Raw genomic sequence first — 9,152 nt, forward strand, 5'->3', positions numbered from 1 at the left:
CACCACACATCATATCCAGAAAGCTAGTTCTGCTATTCAGTAGTTTTCAGAACTGTAAAAGATATTTCAGATGTGAAGGAGTAGAAGTGCAGGTTTAATGTTTGTGCGTCTTTTCCATGGTTCTCTGGGAATGGCAGATGCTGCACTTAAGTGTTTAAGGAATATGTTTCTGATATTGTATGTCAGGAAATGGCAACTCGTGTGTATGGAGAGATAAAAGGGGGGGGTACAGACTTCACTTATACAAAACTTTATTTGTACTTGAACGTTGTGCACTTCATGTTTTGAACTTACTCCCCCCTTCTATATATTGCCTGAAATAAAACTCACTTGTCATTTTTCTAACTTTGCTTCTCTAGAATGTCCAAAGGAATCTGATTGGGTTATATTTTGTGGCAAATGATATCCCCAAAAGTGGTTTTACATTTTTTGTCTGAATTATTGTTTTTGGGAAGGAAATAAAACAAAGGAATATGGGCATGAAATCAATCTAAATTTCATGTTATTGATTATCACATTTCCTAATACTGGACCTTAGATGTTCTCTGATAACGTTTTATAATACACGACTATGTATTCATTGGAAATGGAATATAATGTACTAAATATGTGAAATAGCTTGAACTTATTTCAGAATTTATTTGCAAATATGTTACTTGATAATTAAAACAAACACAAAGTTATTAAAAAGAACTTTTCAGTTTTATGTAAATAAACCCCTATAAATTCTGTAAGCCCTCTGTTATCATAGATGAGCCAAAGTTAGGTCCAGCTCTACCACTAGGCAAAATGAGGCAGCCACCTCAGGTGGCAAATGTGAGATGGGCAGAAGACAATGGTGATGAGGTGATGGAGAACAGAGCTGCTGCTGTGGAGTTAGGCACTGTTCATTTACTTGTGTTGAAGTAAGATTCAACTACAAATCTGGTCAGCTTTCATCATCCATCTCAGGAATCAAAGTATGTTGGGGAAGCCTTAGCTGAAATTCAATTCAATGTGTGTATAGCATCTGGCTGCTCTAGGGAACCTGGGGTTTGAATTTCCCTCCATCACCACCCCATGCTCAAACAGTTATGTTGTGTTATTGCCAATAATTTCACTGGCAGTATTCATCCACAGCAGTGCACAGCTGGATGTAGGCAGAAACTGAGCACATAACACCAGTTTACTCACAGATTTCATCATCTAGCTTGGGATATGCATGCAGATGCCTATTTTAACACCTGTGTGCCCTTACCTGGAAGGTATCCTTCTCAGTAGATTCTTTAATATTTTCACTTTAATATATTTTCATTAAGCAGCACTTCCATAGTCAGTGGCAAGCTGAGAATAAAAAAGAAATACTTTTGTCTAAATTGTAAATGGAGCCATTTCCCTCTCTTGCTTTCTCTCTTTCTCCCCACCCCTTCTCATTTTCTGTAGGAAAAAATAAGTCTTGAGAGTTTTAATACCAAAATGAATAAATTATTCACTTGACATCAAATTTTTGTGGGCCACTGAGTTCACTATTATTATCCGCTTTAAAACAAAACAAAAAACCCACCATAGTATTTAGAGCAAGGAGTTTGGCAGCACAGTTAACATGTGGTAGAAACAAAGCATCATGAATTTAGATATAACATGTCAAAAGAAATGCCAAAAATTACAATGAACTTAGTTTCTAATTCTTCTAAAAACAAGTAATCATAGTTGTCAGCCAATGTATTTCCTTTGTATCAGAAATCTAGATTTGTTTAGATAGTTTACTGTGTGGGGTTTTTTCTATACAGATATGTACCACTAGAGGCCATCCTACTCCTCCTTAAATAGGTAAATATGCAAATACCAAATTTTACAGTTGATGTGATTATCTTATAAATGTGAAGCATAAAAACCTACACCTAGACTACTGTCAAGGTGCATAATATGTGCCTTTTGTCAAAATCTTTTTGTGGATACACCACCATAGCAACTATCAACTTTAAACATTGCTTTCAGGATTATTGTCTTAAGGTGTTTCCTTCTGAGGAAGTTCCTGCCTGCATTCCAACAGTTTTCCACTGAAGAATGTACACTGGGTGTGAGTTTTCCAATGAACTGAAATACAAACAGCAGGTCTTGTTCTCCAGGAAGAGATGCAAGGCAATCAAGACAGGAAATATATTCATTTGTCAATGGGATATAAAATTCCTTCTCCTTATTTACATCTTGTAAATCTTTCATTTTAATAACAGCACCATCCCCATTTCACTTTTGTCTCGCTTTCTTCACACCTGAAATTATAGTTGTGTTCTGAGGTGCCAACTTGAATGAAATCGGGGGGGGGGGGAGACCAAGTAAGCTGACCACTCAAATATTTTAGGGGGGTGGGGTGAAAGGACTTTGGCCCCAATGAGTTGGCTCCTATTGTTGTGTTTCTGTTGGGAACACCACATTGCATAGGTGATATTCAATCTAAGAGAAGACCCATTGTTTCAATAGGTCTGTTCTGAGCATGGGTAATAATGGCTCTTAGTTTTAAAATGCTGGGGTTTTTTTACATCAGTACTTATACAATAGGGACGTGGGTGGTGCTGTGGGTTAAACCACAGAGCCTAGGACTTGCCGATCAGAAGGTCGGTGGTTTGAATCCCCATGACAGGGTGAGCTCCCATTGCTCGATCCCTGCTCCTGCCAACCAAGCAGTTCGAAAGCACATCAAAGTGCAAGTAGATAAATAGGTACTGCTCCGGCGGGAAGGTAAACGGCGTTTCCGTGCGCTGCTCTGGTTCGCCAGAAGCGGCTTAGTCATGCTGGCCACATGACCCGGAAGCTGTACGCCACTCCCTTGGCCAATAAAGCGAGATGAGCACCGCAACCTCAGAGTCGGTCGCGACTGGACCTAATGGTCAGGAGTCCCTTTACCTTTTTTACTTATACAGTACTCCCATGAGGAAAATGCTCTTATTGCAAATGAAGCAGTACAAGGCAATGTCTTGAAAACCCATGATGCCAGATCGTATCTGGTGAAAAATGCTTGGACCTTTTTAAAAAAAGTTTTTTATTATATTCAGTGATCTCAAAAGTGAAGTACACAGAAATGATAGATTATGAGATATTGTACAAACAGTGCTCTCCTTTACTTGTGTAAAGGCCACCAAAACTTCATATGAAATAAGCCTGAATCAAAAGATTCTAAGCTATTGCCTAATGCTGTGAAATGAGACATGTTATAAATACACAAACACAGATAAAGTGCTTGAAATCACACAGAATATTTTGTGTGTGTGTGTGTGTGTGGAATTTCACAACCAATGTTGAAAGAAAACCCACTACAACCAAGTCATCCATCGAAACATTGTATCTTTAATTTGTGAAACTCAAGAGTGCCAAACATCTCCATGAAGGTTGTGGTGTGTACGCACATGGATAAATATGTCCATCTCAGTTTATTTCCTTTTTTCATTTTTTTTATTCAGTCTTAAATTTAGCTCTGCACATTTTCCACTGCAATTTGTGTTTTTTTTAAATTAACATGAAAATTAATTAGCATTTCAGTGCAAATTTTCTCCTAATCTACAAATTTGGCATGCAGTTTTGATTAATACGAACATTTTGCAAGCAATTTTCAGTAATGCAGTGCATATTTGTATGCTGTTTTCCCTAGTGCATTTTTGTGGCACAATGATTAGGCCTGGATCCCAATGGACTGACTCAGCCTTCCCTTTCCTCTGAAGACTTCATTTGGCACTTTCTTCTGGCTGCCACTGATAGGGCTCCCCCCCAGTGAAACTGCTGGTGACTGCTGGTAGGCCTGCTTAGGCAGGAGAGTTTAGCAGATGGGGTGGTGGTGAATTGCTTTGTAAAGTATTATTCTCATAATGCCCCGGAAGTGAATTTTCCATCCCTACCCTTGAAGAACTCTGACTCTGCCTTATGAGTCTGAGTTATGTGACATTGGTGTATAATTCACAATGGTTTTGCATACATATAAATAGAGGAACTCTTTAAAAAGTATCCTTATAGTGAGCTAGGTACCGGTAATTACTGGAAGAACAATGGCCTTGAGTCCCAGGAAGTTTACAAGGTACAAAGGATGAGCTTATGTGAGAAAAGCAGAATCTGGGTCTCATAATGTCGGTGCTTCTCAACAATAGATGTAGCAATGTTCTGCTTCAGTTAATGGGTAGAGGTCTTTGGGAGGCTGTTTAGCAACAAAAGGAGAACAAGTCTAATGCATGTTATTTCTGTAATCAGAAACAATGACTGCTGAAATAGAATATAATGTGTTAATAACTGCGTTCCCTAGTTTTTTCAGTTTTTTCAGCTGAAGAAATTTGAAACCTGCCAAACACAATAATACAGAAAACAGAAGGCACGCTTTCCTGCAGTAAAGTAGGCAGCTTGATGGGAGGGCTCTATTCTGGGGTACTTTTGCCTTTTGTATCAGGGATGGAGAATCTCATGCCCAGGGACAGATCAAATGCAGACCTCCACCAAACTTCTCTAATTCCCTCCCCCAAACCACACTCCTCACTGACCATGCTTTGCAATGTAAGTGTTTTGCCGGGTCAAAATACGTCATTAAAGTCTAATGATGTCTCTTACTTGTCTGGATGAAGGATACAGGGTGAGGGCTTGTGAATTTGTGTAGAAACTAGCCTTTCTGAAAGCAAACCAGCCTTTCTGAAACTACTTTCTGAAAGCAAAGTTTACATTTCCTGCTCCACCCACTTTTGCCCCTTGCTCCACCCACCATGGGCATGTGGTCCTCAGGAGGATTGATCAGAAGAGGATGTAGTCCTTAGGCTGAAAAAATTTCCTCAACCCTGTTACCACAGCCTTTCCTACTGCAACAAGGGTAAAAATTGGATCCAGCAACTGTGTGCCAAATCCTTGGAGGCCACTTTGACAGATGGACAGGCCTCAAGCACCTGCCAATCACCTGAAATCACTATGATGCTAAATGACTTTGCAGCCATGCTACCAAGCAAAACCAAGCTAAGTGAAACCTGATGTGTTACCAACCATCAGGTAGTCACTACAAGCCCTACTTTCTTCATGGGTCAACTCCACTGTCCAGTTCCCCATGGGAAGCTCAGTAGTGCAGCGAATCCAATGAGCTTGAACTCACTGCCTGTCAGCTGACATGCAGTGATTACAAACTCCACTTTGGGCAAGGATTGGCTATAGTATCGAGTTCCTCATGAGGATCCCAGTGGGCTTGTTCTATCAGCAGATTTACAGTGACAGCAAGCCAATGAACAATCAGGAACACACTTGAAAGTTCCTGACTTTTCATTGGCAGTAGTGTGTCTCCTTCCTCCGCACTTGACCTAAGGAGCAGGTGGACATGTGCAGCAGGTGAACATGATTTTGGGGAAACAGGTTCATGAGCCAGACTAGGACCAATGATGGACCTAATTAGGCCTGTAGGCAAAAGGCTCCACTCCTATGGATGTGCATCCTCTCCCACCCAAGTCAACGTTACTGTCCTTCCTTCTTTGGTCTTCAGGAATAGGAAGGGTTTTTTTCTAGGATGACGTCCAACCTACATGTGTGATATCTTCTTCAATAACCCTTTCCCTACTCTCCTGATTAGTCACTATGGCTCTCCCAATACACAGGCTTCCCCAGGGTCTCACTTTACTCTCAGTCATTGCATGGGATCTGTCTCCAGACCAGATCTTTGTCTTATGTTGCTACCATGGTTAGTCACCCTCCCCCATCACTTCCAGGGTTTCAACTGGGCCTTCAGGATGCTGGTGACACTGATCCCACACCATTTCCAGTCCAGCAATACTCACATCCATTTGGGCCAGTTCTGTGCAGAGTCACCAAAGAGCCCCTAAGAAACCCCTTGAGGATCTGGTGCATGTGTGAGAGAGAATCCTCACTCTAAAACCATGATGCTGCCCAGGACAGCTTATTGTTTCCACGTCTCACTGCTTTCCTAGGCAGCTAAGAAGCAAACCACTTTAAGAGACAAGTAAGTGAATAGATATTTTACTCCTAGACTGTCTGAAAGCTTAATACCAGTTATCAGAATTGTTTGCCCTAGAATAGTTTTCACACAGGAATTCGCCTCTTCAGGAGTCTTTTTGAGGACTGCTCGCTGACTCAGGATGGGGAAGCAATTTGACTGAGTTTACATTTAAAGGAGAATCTTCCTAATTCACAATTTCTGACATGCTATGCAGACTGAAACACAGCCATCTTTTGTAATTTACATGTCTCTGAATTTTTGCAGTACAGTTGTTCAGCCAAGTAGCGTGTACAAAGCTGCATATTTAAATTATGGAATTTCAACCATACAAGTCTGAAGGCAGGCTGGTTAAAATTGTGCAAGTTTAATCCAAGCAAGGAGCAGGTCTTAAAACTCTTTACACACCAGGTCCACTTGGGTTTACCCCATGCGTAAAGAGCTATGAAGCTCCCCTCCTTGCAAAACTCCCAAGATGTTCAAGATTAATGGGGCTTCAAACATATATTTTTTTTCTTGAAACAATTAACACAGAAATGAGTGCTAAACTTCTGCTAGATTTCCAGAAGTGGCTTTTGCGTTGTGTGAAAGATCACATAAAATGTGAAAATTATCAGGTAAGGAAATGTTGGGGAAATTGAATGAAGTGCTGTGTGATGCAGCCATAGTTAACAAACTGATTTACAGTTCCTTATATTGCCATTACTGATGTCTAACACTCATCCTAATTGAATTATATATTGCCTCCATTATCATAGCCCAGCATCAGCCTAAGTAGATTGGATGCAGTTATATATGTAATTATGCCATTTCCCCCATTTATGGAGAGGATGGTGAACTGCCACACCCCTCCTCCCCTGGGAGACGAGGTGGGAATGCCTTAGGAGAGAACGTTTACAGCCCAAGGATGAATTTCCCAGTGGGTTGGGGTGGTGACAAGCTGTTTAATCCTGCTCTATCCCACCCTTTCACTTCTTATTTATTTGGCAATTGGGGAGAGTGCAACAAGTGTCCACCTATTTTAGGCCAAAGCTGAAGCCTTCCCTGGGTAACCAACATTTGTACTGTTACAGCATAGCTAGTGAGGTGGGGGGCAGCACTTTTAAGTGATTTCACTGCCTGGAGAGTTGAGGCTTGGGCATTTGGGAGCCAGAAAAGTTCACCTGTGGGGCTTCCCCCCTTTCTCCTGGCTGCCCATTATTCTATGTAGGAGTGTAGAGTGTCCTGGGGTCACGTGGGGGACTCACCCTTGTTTCCTTTAATTTGATTTCTGTTTTCACTGACCTCTCCTGAGCCACACACAAAGGGATTTTTCTTTGGGGATTTGAGTCCCCCCCTTTCCTGTTTGTCTTTAATCACTGCAGAAGGTGGCTACATCTGCCATTCAGATGGGCACCCCCTTGCCTTTTCTAGCTGCTGTGGGGGTGTCACTTTGCTCTGTAAGGGGACAGGACCCCTCCACCTGGCACAAGCACCTCAGAATGGGTTCTCCCCCTATATAGTTGTGGGGTACATGATTCTGCCCCTGTCTGGTATCTTTCTAAGGTAGAGTCTTTCCAAGTGCACAATTTATTGAGTGAAGCACTGAGATTAATATTCAAGAAGGGGAGTTGTGTATGAAGGAACAGAATTAATTATTGCTTAATATGAGCCTGGGTTGGGGGAGTGTTAGTTTGTGCATGGAGGGGTCTGCGCTGTGAATCTCTTCCAAGCGTAGATTGGATGGAGTTATATATGTAACTAATGCATTTACAATGAGTGTGGTTCTTTGTTGGCCCTCTATCAATACCAATATTTCTGGTGTGTATAAAATCTCTTTTGACACATCTTCTAAGCCTATTGCTTTTTCTTCACACTGATTTCAGCTGACTGCTTAAGTCAAATCACAGCTAGATAACACACCAGGAGATTGTGAATTCCCTGCTTCTTTCAATAGGAAACTTGCAAATTTGCTTTCCAACCCCTAAGGAATCGTAATAGATGTTTGTCTTGTCAGGCCTCACATCCCCTTCTGTGGGGCCCTTATGATTAGCATACACTATATTGAGGGAAAGGATACTCAGACTAGCCACTGGACAGTTATATCAGAGCAAACTAAATTTATCTTTAGTGACCCTATTTTGGTCATTCATTGTGACTGCATCTATACTCAGTTTTCAGTTTCTGGTATAGCTATGCATATGTTTCAAATGTGAGCCCAGGGCACTTGGAGAGCTCCTTTTCTCTGCTGGTTGAAAGGCTTGTTTGAGAAAGTAACCTATTGCTATGAAGCCTGCCCTCAGTTTTTAAAAATGCACACACATATCCCACAGTGACATCTCTATCCATAAAGAAAGAGTTAAATTATTGATTGACACTCCACCTAGGTCACTTCTCTTTCCAGCAACCACAACATTTGACAAAGGGTTCCTTTCAGGTTTTCAGCTTCAAAGTAAAAAATGCTCCCAGTTGTTCATTTACAAACAACAACACAAGCCTACCATGTAGCAGTTGGGGGGCTTCAAAGTTCTGGTTTATTATATGCAGGAGAGGACTGGACAGATCTTCACCTGTGTTGCTCTTCCTTGGAAGGGAATGGTTGAGGTATGCATAGCATGGGGTGGATGGACTCAGCTCCCCTGACCACCAGTTGCTCATCTCACTAGCATGACCAGATACAAAGGAAGAGAAGGTTCCTGTACATTTAATAATTGGGCAGTAGATGGGATTTTGGCATTTGGAGCTTATGATAGGAGAATTCCACTACACAGTGGTCATGTTTGGAAGGGCACATAGGAATCTGCTATGCACCAAGTGAGACTAAAGTTCCATCAAGTTCAATATGCAAGGCAGCACTGAATGGTTTCAGGTGGTTGTCTTTCCCAGTCCTACCTAGGAGATGGCAGGGACCTTCCAGGACTCCTGGGACCTTCTTCATGAAAATTATGTCTTCTAACACTATGCTATGGCCATTCGTTTTCCAGAGACCTCTTTCTACATTTTAATCTAATACTTATTGGTCTGCATTCCCCACCAACACAGTGCCTTGAAATTCAACCCCTGCACAAGCGGGGAGTTGCCTGTATAACCAACATAATAGCTATTCTCTAAACTAGGCTTTCTCATTCTGGTGCCCTCCAGATATTCAACTCCCATCATTGCTGACCATTGCCCACACTGTCCGGGGCAGAAGGCAGCTGGTGCTCAACAACACTTGAAGAACATCAGTTTG

The 9,152-nt window shown here is 41.6% G+C and overlaps 1 long non-coding RNA gene across 1 annotated transcript in view; it reads right to left on the minus strand.

Moving 5' to 3' along the window:
* Nucleotides 1–1,324, minus strand: part of LOC308595268 — a 90,958-nt gene extending 89,634 nt beyond the window's left edge. The window contains exon 1 of the long non-coding RNA XR_014011969.1: nt 1,238–1,324. This is a non-coding gene — a long non-coding RNA (uncharacterized lncRNA). The remainder of the gene's footprint in view (nt 1–1,237) is intronic.
* Between the last annotated feature and the right edge of the window lie 7,828 nt (nt 1,325–9,152).

This window comes from Podarcis bocagei, assembly GCF_964188305.1.
Source record: "Podarcis bocagei genome assembly, chromosome: 9".
Classification (NCBI taxonomy): Eukaryota; Metazoa; Chordata; class Lepidosauria; order Squamata; family Lacertidae; genus Podarcis; species Podarcis bocagei.